This window comes from Sphaerodactylus townsendi, linkage group LG04, assembly GCF_021028975.2.
Source record: "Sphaerodactylus townsendi isolate TG3544 linkage group LG04, MPM_Stown_v2.3, whole genome shotgun sequence".
Lineage (NCBI taxonomy): Eukaryota > Metazoa > Chordata > Lepidosauria > Squamata > Sphaerodactylidae > Sphaerodactylus > Sphaerodactylus townsendi.
The window spans coordinates 23,428,482-23,441,603 of NC_059428.1; positions in this window are offsets into that span (position 1 = coordinate 23,428,482).

The following is a 13,122-nucleotide window of genomic DNA, read 5'->3' on the forward strand; positions in this document are numbered from 1 at the left end:
GTCCATCTAGTCCAGCACTCTGCTACTCGCAGTGGCCCACCAGGTGCCTTTGGGAGCTCACATGCAGGAGGTGAAAGCAATGGCCTTCTGCTGCTGAAAAAGCAGCTTGAAAAAGCAGAATGTACGATGCACCGTGGAGTCTAGGAGACATGGAAGCCCTAGAGCGACATCCAATTCCTGTTCAGATCTTTCCTGTTGAGCTCTTTCCTGTCCCTAAAGTCCACCCTCTAAATGCTGCCCCCTTATCTCCAGGAATTTTCCAAGCCAGAATTGGAAGCCCTGGGTTGTGGACATGGCATAACATATGTCCTCGGGCTGAGAAATAAGTGGTTTAGAATTGGCTTGTTCTGAAGTGATGGAGCCATCCACAAGCACATGGGCAGCACCAGTCAGAAAAGAAAAGTCACAGTGCATGGGTGGAGCTCCACTTGGTCCCTAAATTACAGACTAAGAACTGTTTCATTTTTAAAAGAGTACAGGCAACAGGCTGACAATGTTCTGCAATCCTGGTGGGAGAAAATAACTCTCTTGTTCATTTCAGCATCCCGCCTAAACTTGTCTGAAACCAAAGACGTGTGAAAAACAATGAGGTCACTAGACGTTTCCCTGAGATTCCGCCAGATAAATTACTGTTTATATGTCTACATTTTGGGGAAAGCTCCTGAGCATCTGATGGCTCCTGCCAGGGTTATGTCAGAGATAAGAGTTCAACTGAAGTAAACATCCATAAAGGTGGCTTTTAATACCTAGGTTGGAAGATCAAACCAAGAGAGACCTTTGTCTACATGTGGTACCTACTATGCTTTTGTAGCTGGCTTGCTTTCCAGCTTTTCTGGAATTTGCACATAATGCAGTAAACTGGTGTCTGCAACCTATTTAAAGTAGCAATTTATCCAATGCTAACAGACCGCATTGAGAAAGAATGTTCTGCAGTGCCATATAGTTAAATCACAAGGTTGTCTTGTGGTCCTGCTGCAACCTGGCGAGCAGGTCACTTTCATTCTCCACGACACAGGTTAAAGTTACAATTTTTAATATTTATTTTCTATAAGCAGGGCTTGTCTGCTTTCTGTCCCCATCCTCATAAGTACAGCTCTTCACTCAGACAATCTAAAAATGGCTACAGGTGAACAAGTTGAAAATGAATCCTGACAAAAAAAGTAATTCTGGCTGGGAAGATGGAAATCTTGGTTACCCCCATCACTGAGGGGGTGCAATAGACACTTGCTGACTCAGCCTAGGGGGTTAGTCTGCACTATTACTGGGGAAGCAAGTTACTGCAGCTGCCAAACAAAAGGCATTCTGAAAGCTTCTTTCAGCCCTGAAGAGGGCTCCCTACGTTGACTCATATGACCAGAGATGGGATCCAGCAGGTTCTCACAGGTTCCCGAGAGTAGGTTACTAATTATTTGTGTGTGCCGAGAGGGGGTTACCAATTGGTGATTTTGCCACGTGATTTTTGTCTTAGTTACGCCCCTCCTCCGCTCCTCAGCAGTAGCACTCAGAACTTGAAGCAGTCTAGCAGGAGGTGCGTGGCAGCCCACGTTTGTGTGCATTCGTTTCCCGCCCAAGGACCAGTGCAGCGGCTGCGTCCTTGCCACAGCCCCGCCCAGCAATGCCCCGCCCCCGGAATACCCGGCCATTCCCCCGTCGTGCCCCACCCATCCCCGTTGGCGCTACGCCACTGTTTGAATCCCACCACCATGGGAACCTGTTACTAAAATTTCTGGATCCCACCACTGCATATGACTATGCGGATTCATGCTGTAGTTACCCCATCTATGGCAGAAGGGGATCTATTTCTGTTCTGATTAGTGCAATAAAACAGTTATACAGCAATATAGCCGAATATTCACTTGAAAACCAGCCGTCATCAGTTTTAAACAGAGGGTACCTGGGGTATGTCAAGAAGAGCGAAGAATAAAATTTCATTAGAACTCTTCAGCTGGCATCATGCAAATCTGAAAGATGCACGTTAGACATATAAATGACATTTGTTAGTTGCCGCTTTCAACTGGCAATGTCATCCTAAGCAACGTTTCACCCTTCTAAGCCCATGGATTTCAGTGGGCTTCGAAAGATCTCTTTGTTTACAGTGGCATTGTAAAAAAAAAAAAAATTAAAAGGGATTTTAAAAATCATGGAACCAGTCGTTGCGATTCATAGACATAAGTGAAATGGACTGTTCTTAATATGTGTTGAATTCTTCAGGACTACCTTGTAACCTCAAGATTCCTTTCTAAAGCAAAATAATAATATGCATGTATAAAGTGCCATCAAGTAGCAACTGACTATGGTGAACATGTAGGGTTTTCGACGCAAGAGACATGCAGAGGTGATATGCCTTTGCCTGCCTCGGTGCAGTGACTCTGGACTTCCTTGGTAATCTTCCATCCAAGTACCAGCCAGGACCAACCCTGCTTAACTTTTGAGATCCGATGAGACTCAACTAGCCTTGGCCATCTAGATTGGGACAAAAATAATAATAGCATTATTAAAATAAGATCAAAGTGCATATTTATTAGTTCATATGCACAGTTAAGTATAAATATACCTTTTTGTAGGAATCGTCATTCTCAAAGTAAAAAACAACAACAATAACACTAAGACACTAAGTGCTTAAAAGGTATGTTTACTGTTTCCCTGCAAAGGAGCACACTGTGGGAAAAACTTAGGGTATTACAAATGGATCCTCGGCTTCTGTTTCTCATTAAAAAAATCCATTCAGATAATTACGGCCAGGTGAAATTCACAAATAAGGGCGACCTAACCCCAAAATTTCCAATCTCGACAGGTGTAAGGCAGGGTTGTATTTTGGCTCCTCATCTTTTTAATTTATATTTGAATGATTTAGCCCCAATTCTACAAAAAACTAATGGACACCCCCCAAAATTAAATACTAGGGATACCCCCGCACTACTTTATGCTGATGACACTACAATCTTGTCATATACTAGAGTTGGTCTTTTAAGATATCTGCGAATTTTCCATGACTACTGTCAAAAAAACAGTTTAGTTATCAATTATGCCAAATCAAAAATTCTAGTTTTCTCAAAATCTTGGAAACCGCAAAATTGGGTTATTGGTAACAACTCGCTTACACAAGTTAAGGAATTCAATTATCTTGGTATTGTTTTCCAGCATAAACTTCAATGGTCCAAACAAAAAGCAAAAGTAATTAGAACTGCTAGTTCCTCAGCTTCCTTAATTACACAATTCTTTTACATCAAAGGTAACCAAATTGTTCCAGCTGCTGTAAGAATATTTGAAGCAAAAATAATTTCATCCCTTCTGTATGGTTCGCAACTTTGGCTACAGGAGTTTGACTCTAATATTGAGAAAATACAGTCCTCCTTTTACAGGAAAATCTTGGGTGTTCCAAAATGTGTCCCAAATAGGGTGATCTATGCAGAACTGGGTATACACTCTATTGAAACGAAAGCTTGGATTATGCTTTTTAAATTTTGGCTAAAAATATTCTTTAGGGTAAAGGAAAGTTCGTTATTCTCCTATTTTAAATCTGACCGACTGAGCATATCCTGGTTGTTCCATATCGAATCCAAAATAAGAACTCTAGGATTCTCTTTGGAATTTCTCGAACCTCTTAGCGAGGAATATATATTTAGATTGCTCAGCCAAAGACTGATTGATATGGAATTTCAGTCCCTTCACCCAGTACAACCTGCAGTATGCTCTCCAGACTTTCTAAACCTACCCATACTACATGGGAAGATAGCAAAATACCTCTGTAGTCTCGACAGTCCATCTCGTCGCAGAGCATTTATGCTTGCCAGAGTAAATGCCTTTCCTTCCAAAGTTACAATCGGGAGATTTCAAGGTGTTTTATTTGCTGACAGACGATGCCCATGCTCTGTAAATGCCGTGGATACAATACAGCATATCCTCCTAGAATGTCAGCTTCACCCTGCACTACGTAGTCACTATATAACCCCGATTATCAAAGATAAAACAAATTTGCCTTCGGCTTATGTAGTGAAGTATTTACTCAGTGATGCATCTTCTGAGATAACCTTTAGGGTCGCTACATATCTAGCGGAAGTAATATCTCAAAGACGGTACTAAAATGTGTCCCTCGATGTATCAAATCATCTAAATTACATTGATTTAATGTCTGAGGCTCATGAGAAGTTGTTTATACCAGTTTTAATTAACATATGGATATCACAATAGGTCTCCAGAAAGTTTGTGTATAATTTATCCTAACTTAGTGTATTGGATGCCTTGTTGTATTGTTGTTTATGAAACGAACATACTGTATGTAGAATTATTTATGCCTAATAAAGGTTTACTGTACTGTACTGTACTATGTTTACTGCTTCATAAAAGCAATGAGTTGTCATGACACATGCCTAATAATGCATGGAAGTGTTTGGTATGTGTTGAGTTTGCATTAGATTAATAGAATAATATTAAGCTACTAGCGTACTTGGCCACGTGTTGCTGTGGCTCAGTCTGGTGAAGTGGAAAAGAAAGAAAAGAAAGAAAGAAAAGAAAGAAAGAAAGAAAAGAAAGAAAAGGGAAAGCGAATGGTTCAAACATGTGTCATTGCACAATGCTTGCAAGGGAGGGGAGGGGCAAGGGTCCCCTCTCTCCCCTCCCTCTCTCCCATTCCCTTGCATGACACCCTGCCCCCTCCCTCCCTAACGTTCCCCTTCCTCTGCTAGGGTGGGTGGCCCATGTCCAGATGGCAGACCCCATCCCTTTCACTCCCTTCTCTTGCAGGTGAAGTGTGTTGCAGTTGATGTCCATCAGACATCTGTCACAGGTGTGGCAGGTACACAATACCTCTCACAGTTTGGCTGAAACGCACCCCTAAGAGATGTGTGTATGAAAGGTTATCCATTTCTACTTGACTTTCGGTTCCTATGGGGGGGGGGGAAGAACTGGGCGGAGCGTAGCTTGTTATCATGGTTTACCTGGGCAGTTGTGGTTCATGAGCTAGGTAAGTAGCTTAAAACACTCTGGGAGGCATGAACTACATTGTTTTCAAATTTCAGAGCGTTTGGTCCAGCAAATCCCTGGGCCCTCCCTCACCTTCCCCTTCCTCCGCTTGGGTGGATGGGCCATGTCAAGATGGCGGGCCCCGTCCCTTTCACTCCAGATGGCAGCGGTTTTCAAAGAAGGCATAGTTGTTTCCCTTGTATCAGAGGGTGTTGCTTTGAGGGCAAGCAGATGACGTTGTTGCGGAACAGGACTGTGGTTCCAACTGTCACAGGTGTGGCATGTACACAATAACTGGCACAGTTGTGACATGTACACAACAGGAGGTGTGGAAACAGTATGAAAACCTGGCCGCACACGAATGCAACATTGTGTGAAAATTTCAAAACAATTGGTCCAGCCGTTTGGGAGCTGACCTGTAACCCACCAACACATAATTAGCTTTATATATATATATATAGATTACTAATAAGCTGCTTTCTTCAGATGGGCAATGCAAGCTTGGAACAGAAACCAGTCAAACATTTTTTATAAAAACTTGTTGACCTTTATGTTACCCGAATTGGTCTGGTCTGGTCTGGTCTGGTAGCTAGGGAAACTGGAGCCTGGGGCAGTCTCTAAGTTCCCACTCACCAACCCGTGGGCCCCTGCACTTCCACCAAGCCCTGCCCTCCATGCTGCCTTTCTGGGCTCCACATACCCTAGCCGGCAGCAGAGCCTGGTGGGGCGGGGCTGAGCAGGGGTGCGCACAGCAGTCTTCACTGGCCCTGGCGGGGTGGGGCCAGGCAGGGATGCCCGCCACCTGGTGGGGCAGAGTGAGGGGAAAGGAGGAGGGGTATGGGAGTGATTTCCCACCTCCACATGGCCCCAATGGCATCCGCCCGGGGTGCCTGTCCCCACCCTGCCCCATGGTATCTATGCTACTGGATCTGTTCCATTAATAGTTGGAGGAATCATCTGGATCTCAGTATGAGATTTGAGTAGGAGAACTAGTATATACAGAGACCCATCCCCTAAGAGATCCACTCAAAACCAGGGTTGCAATAAAAGAAACTGCAATTTTATTGAAGGATTAAAAAATAATAAAACATATACAAGCACATAGAATTAAGAGGCCTGAGAAATAAAGGGTTGAGCAATAATGGAAATAGGTTAGGGAATAGGGAAGGAGATATTTACCATTCCAGAAGTGAAGACGTCCAAGGATAGAGCAAGAGAAACAACCAGCACTTCTCGCAGGAAAATGAAGTCGGACGCAAGGAGGACTTCCAAGTGAGAAGAACTATGAATTTGGGGGTTCTAGATACTGGAAAACTTGACCCTCTGGCAATGATTCTTCAGGCCAATGCAAAATTCCATTCCAAGGTATGGACAATGCTGTTGGGAAATTGCTGAACTGGATTAAAAAAGGAACGTTCCAAGACTTGATGAGCTTGGACTGCTGTGAATCAATTAAAACAAAGAAACGCTGGAGACTGGATGACCCTTAGTAGTTGGAAGGAGGTTTCCAGGATAAGGTTAATGCTCATTATTCTGATGGAAAGAAGGTCCAGGGCACTGAGGGAGGTTTGATGAATTTAAGATGAAAACCTCTGTATGTTCATTGTGGGACCACAGCCAGGTGTGCGATCCCAAAGCTAGGCTGTTATTAACCAGATTTGAGTGGCTGTTCCTTCAGAAGGGGCATTGTCTGAAGCTCTGCTTTCTTAATTCAAGAGGAGAAGGAGTTCTATCATATATCAGGCAGACCCTCTTGATATCAAACCCTTGAATCAAGATTGGCATCCATCTTACCCTTACTCTGTTCCAGGAGGCTGGGCTGTATATGGTATCAAGATTATGACTGGTAGGACACTGTATCTGAACCCAGCAGAAATGGCCCCCTGTCTAATGATATCATTTAAGGACAATAACTGTTCTATGGAATAGCATTAAGCATATAACTGACTATGCAAATTAAGAACAACTCAAACCTTCTTATGCACAGCCCAAGTAGTAGGGGGTTTGCATCATTACCTTGGAACCTATGGGATCTTTGGCTAATGTCACAAACTTTTTCACATTCCCCTCTGCCAAAATAAAAAAAACCAAGGGTTGGGCAGTGCTTGGGAACAGCAAAAGCTGTGAAGTGGGATCAGAGTTCATGAAAGATGACTATGCCCAGTTTGCTAGGACATGTGAGCAGATTGTACATCATGATCCAATACTTTCTAATTAATTAATTTTAAGAAAATTACTAAAATATACAAAGTTAGACCACATTTGAACTGCTGCAAAAATTAATTACAAGCGCATAAAATTTTGCAACTGATAAAGAGGTAATGTCTCTATATGATCCATATTTTGGAGCAGAAGACAATTAAAAAAAATAACCTCAGAAGAATAGTTATTTTCAGAAGTCACATAATACAGAGTCTACTCTACCTGCACCTCAGTTGCACAATCTATCAGAATATATTATATTAAAATACCTTCCTTGCAAAAGTCTAGAATGGTAAGGCATTTAGGTACAGCAACTTAAGGCACACCTATGCCAAAGAACAGTCAAATATGATCAGTCAAATATGAACTATAGAAGCTGGCCAGATGGTAGAACACCGAACTCAGTAGAAGAGTTCAGTAGAACAAACACATTGTGCTGGACAAACTGTACTGTTGAAATCATACCTAAATAAACATTTCTTAATCATGCTCATATCTTCCTGTCTGGTGACTGAGTGAACGGAGTACAAGGAAAGACTGAGGAGCTGAAGTCACTGCTCTACAAATTTATCTCAGTGATCTTTAATGAAACTGAGGTAACTCTCTTTGGTGTTGGAGTGTATCATTTTAACTTCAAGAGAGAAGGCCTTCAACCAAGCCTGAGTTTCAAGAGATGGTTGTCTCAATTTGGCTTGGAGGGCCATCCCTGCTACATAATTCAACATCTCAGAGATGGAGCATAGGAATTTAAGAAGGACTGAATCAAAGAACTTTCCTACTTGGTCAATCCAGATACCCCATATAAACTTTGGTCCCTTCCGCACAGCACAGAGTGAGTTGTAGTTGGGATAAAGTAACATGCTCTCCTATTTTCTCATTCGCATGCCTCCATGCAGGCATGATGCCTCCAGGCCGGCAGTGAATGGAGCCCGCAAAAGCAATGCAGGTTGCCGAGGCGCCTTTGCATGGAGACACATCTTTTTAAAAAACCCAACAACTCACCTCTCTCCACTGCATAGCTATGTGGGTGGGCAGGCATGGACCCCCACAGCCATGCTGCTGTCCTGCAATGCTGCGAAACGTCCCTCATGGCTATGCAGCTGTGAGGTGGGGACTTAAAAAAAGGGAAGTGTGGCCAAGTAAAGAGCTTCCCGGGCAGCCGTTTGCTTATGAGCGGCTGCAACCCACGTTAAAACAAAAGCCCCCTTCTGCACGGGCCAATAAACCTGGGCTGGGGATGGGGAAAAAAATGTTTCGGGGGGGGGGGGACTTCTCATGGTTCCTGCCCCTAAAGTGAGGCTGCCTGTGTTAACTCTCCCAAAACAGTTTTTTTGAGAATTGCACTATCCATGATTCTTGTGTTTTAATGTAGGTTGCAGCCGCTCGCAAGCAAACGGCTGCCCAGGACGCACTTTACTTGGCCACGCTTCCCTTTGAAAAGAAGAAGAAGAAGAAGAAGAAGAAGAAGAAGAAGAAGAAGAAGGAAGAAGAAGAAGAAGAAGAAGAAGAAGAAGAAGGAAGAAGGAAGAAGGAAGAAGAAGAAGAAGAAGAAGAGGAGGAGGAGGAGGTTTGGCCTAATATGATTAGCTGTTATATCAGTCTGTTCTGGATTGTATAGGTATTTTATAGATTTCTGGAGGCTGAGGACCCCATAGGAATAATAGCTCAGGGTGTGAAATATGGCCTTCCCTTTCCCAAAGAGGACCACATAGTTTCACAGATTACATATTTGTATATTAGCACCTATACAATGTACATTTTGTACAGTGAATTCTAAGACAGAGATACCATCTTTTTGTTTTTGTCATAGTTTTGATTGGTTACTCATTTGTTGTGTACTTTTTGGTTTCACTGTTTCTTAGAGACAGAGAGGTCCCTGAAGAATAATTGATGAGAGAACTATATATCCTTCTCTTTGACAAGAAAACACAGTGTAGTTTTCATGAGCAGTTTTTGACAGTTTACATTTTTGTACATTAGTGTGTATAGTGTCCTTTGTAAGGTGAACTCTTGAACATTGGCTCATACTGTCTTTTTGAACATGTCACACTTTGGAACACTTAACACATTAAGTACTTTCTCGTTGTTCTTTGTATGACCTTAGTTCTGAGGTAGTTCTAAAGTATATGTGGTTATTCTTAAAACAACCGTGAGGGAAATAATTGTAATATTTCTTGGTTCCCAAGCAGATTACCAAAACGAGGAGTGGTTTGAAAGAGCTTTAATAAAAACAGCAATGGAAACACCCTGTTTTTCATTTCTAAGCCTTGTTCTTAAGCAAACTAAGGTAATGTGATTGGGCAACTCCACATTTCCTTAATACTATAAAATATAAGGGGATGTCTTCTAATTATAAATTCTCTCGCTTCCAAACTCTAAATCAGGGGTAGGGAACCTGCGGCTCTCCAGATGTTCAGGAACTACAATTCCCATCAGCCCCTACCCTACCAGCATGGCCAATTGGCCATGCTGACAGAGGCTGATAAGGGTTATGGATCCTAATTCTGAGCTGATTCTCACTCGATCTACTTAGGAATGGGGACTAGGTAGCACCAGGTATTTTTGTCCCCATCTATTGCTGCTTTCCTCTTCCCATTGTCAAGGGCATTTTGCATTGCTGTAGAGAACAAAATGGAGTTGGTTATCTTTTTAAAAGAGAGTTTATCCCCCCCCGTGCATTTTTTAATGTTTTCAAATTTGCAGAAATACCTACTCCTCTATCCCCTTGGATATTGCCACTATGCACATATCTTGGCTGCTCAAGGGAATTAGATAGATGATAATAATGGGGTGTTAGTATGTAAAGATTTGTCAAGTTGCAACTGACATATGGCAGCCTACTAGGGCAGTGATGGCAAACCTTTTGGAGACCGAGTGCCCAAATTGCAACCCCAAACCCACTTATTTATCGCAAAGTGCCAACACGGCCATTTAGCCTGAATACTGAGGTTTTAGTTTAGAAAAACAGTTGGCTCCGAGGCATGCGTTACTTGGGAGTAAGCTTGGTGGCAGTCGGTGGCTTGGCTTTGAAGCAACCGTGCAACTCTTCCAACGGGTGAATCACGACCCTAGAAGGGTTTACTCAGAAGCAAGCCCCATTGCCAGCAACCGAGCTTACTCCCAGGTAAAGTTCTCCCAGGTAAAGTTCTTTAGTCCTTCGCATGAAAATCAGTGGGGTTTAACAGCGCTTAACAGGGTTACCTACCCTGCTTCTCCAAAACTAGACCTTAGGTTTAATGCTAATAATCGAGCCCAGCGGCCCAGGCCAGCCTAGATGGGGGGGGGCACTCTGTTTGTGCATGCCCACAGAGAGGGCTCTGAGTGCCACCTCTGGCACCCATGCCGTAGGTTTGCCACCACTGTACTAGGGTTTCAAGGCAAGAGACTGACAGAGGTCTTTGCATAGAGACTGTGGTCTTCCTTGGTATTCTTCCATCCAAGTACTAGCCAGGACAGACCCTGCTTAGCTTCTGAAATCTAATGGGATCAGGCTAGCCTGGGCCATCCAGGTGAGGCTGATAATAATGAAACAAGGCATTAATTTGATCCTTTTATTGATCATATAAAGGTTTCATATGGACAATAATACTCTGAAAAACAAATCACAGAAATGGAACTGATGAGAATCCTTTCATCTATTCCACCATACCTACTGATGAAATTTCCCAAGGCCCTATAGACTTGCATGTCAACTCACAACACAGGTGCTCATGTGATTAAACATTCCATGTCCCAGACAGTCTGACTAACCCATACGGAATTTCTCAAGCTGAACGGCAAGATCAGGAAGTACCTTTAAAAATATTTATAGAAGTAAGCACTTCATGGTGAAATGCTCTGTCGTGGGGAGTAGTTTCTTTTGTTTTCCCAGGAGCTGAATCTTGGAAATGATTGGGCAACTGACTTCTTGATTTAAGTGCATGATCCGTTTGAAGTAAGACCCAGAGAGACTGGGTTGGGGTGAGGAGGTTACTTATACATCAGTTTGGACTTCTTCACTGCTTAAAGATGTACCAAAAAGCCTCTCAAATCTTTGTTTCTTGAATTGGCTTCAGGAACTCCTTTGTTTATTTGCTGAATTTTTTTAATCCCACTCTGTTCTTCAAGAAGATCCCCTGTATCCTCACAACGAGCCTGTGAAGTAGGACAGGCTTAGCAAATGATGACCTAAGGTCATCTCCAAAGCTAGGTTCCCTTTGAGCTATGAAGTTACTGGAGCAAGTGAAGAAATTAAGGCTGATTCCACATGGGCCAAAAACAGCGGTGTGAAAACAGTATAAACCCTTTTACACCATTTAAAACCCTTTTACACCCTTTTCACACTGCTGTTTTTGGCTGATGCGGAATCAGCCTAAGTTAATGTGCATGACTCAGTCAAGAGCTTTTTTGAAGATGGCGGCTGGAGCAGAGCCGCAGTAGCGGAGCTCCAGCAAAACTCCAGTTTTTTAGAACCAGAAGGTTTTTTACCCATTTCTACCCGTCTGGAGACTATTGGCTCATTCCACACATGCAGAATAATGCACTTTCAAACTGTTTTCAATGCTCTTTGAAGCTGTGCGGAATGGCAAAATCCACTTGCAAACAGTTGTGAAAGTGGTTTGAAAACGCATTATTTTGCATGTGCGGAAGGGGCCTATTGAGAGCAACTGAGGTCAGAGAACTGTCCCAAGTTCGGTAACAAGCCTCTATTTTTGGCTGTTTGGACTAACTTTGGCCGGCATATGTCTCCAGCTCGGTGTCTGTGCACTGGGGCGCTAATTGGCTGCTGCACAAACCTTCACAGGACTTCTCTCTAGTGAGTGATGCGGGTTAAGAGCGGTGGGCTGGGTTTGATTCCCCAATCCTCCAGATGAGCGGCAGGCTCTAATCTGGAGAATCAGGTTTGATTACCTGCTCCTACACATGAAGCCTGCTGGTGATCTTGGGTCAGTCCCAGCTCTCTCAGAACTCTCTCACCCCCCACCTACCTCACAAGGTATCTGTTGTGGGGAGAGGAAAGGAGGGAGTTTGTAAACTGCTTCGAGTGGAGAAGCCCTGGTGGCGACAGCTGTGATGGTGGAGGTTTGTGGATGCAGAGAAGGGGTGTGGACCTGCTGTTGCAGGGTCTGTTGAAATTGAGTGGGGATCAATGCCCCCCACACCCCTTCTGCTCTCGCCCCATTCAACTGCACCAGCCATGCCCCAGCAGCCAGAACAGGTGACTGCCAGCTGAAATAAAGTAAGTGGGGGGGGGCTCTGTGGGTAAGGCAGGGGGCTCCATGGGGGGGCAAGCACCATTTTGCCCTGGGTGCCATTTTTCCCTCCTACGCCCCCTGCTGTAGAGTGAACACATCACAGTTTCACTGCAAGCCTTTTCAAACGGAAACTAGAGACAATCTGGACCTTGACACAAGCAAAGGTGTGACCTGCCCCTAAGTGCCAAAGAACATGTCATGAGAACCTCAGCACCTGGATCCAATGATGCAAATCTTTTCCCTGATGAAATAAACACAGAGAGGTTTAAGCCTATTTAAATGATAGTAGCCATGATAAACGCAAATCCAGCCCAAGCAAAGCACTTTTAAGGGCTATTGATTTAAGTAAGAGAATGTTAAAACTCACACTTGACTCCCTCACTGAACGTCTTAGACGTCCTTAACATTGGTTAAGGCCACTAACCTGGATAGCTTTAAAAAGGGCTTGGACAGATTTATGGAGGAGAAGTCAATCTATGGCTACCAATCTTGATCCTCCTTGATCTCAGATTGCAAATGCCTTAGCAGACCAGGTGCTCGGGAGCAGCAGCAGCAGCAGGCCATTGCTTTCACCTCCTGCATGTGAGCTCCCAAAGGCACCTGGTGGGCCACTGCGAGTAGCAGAGGGCTGGACTAGATGGGCTCTGGTCTGATCCAGCAGGCTAGTTCTTATGTTCTTATGTTCTTATTGGTTGACATATCCAATTTATGTAAAACATTTGAG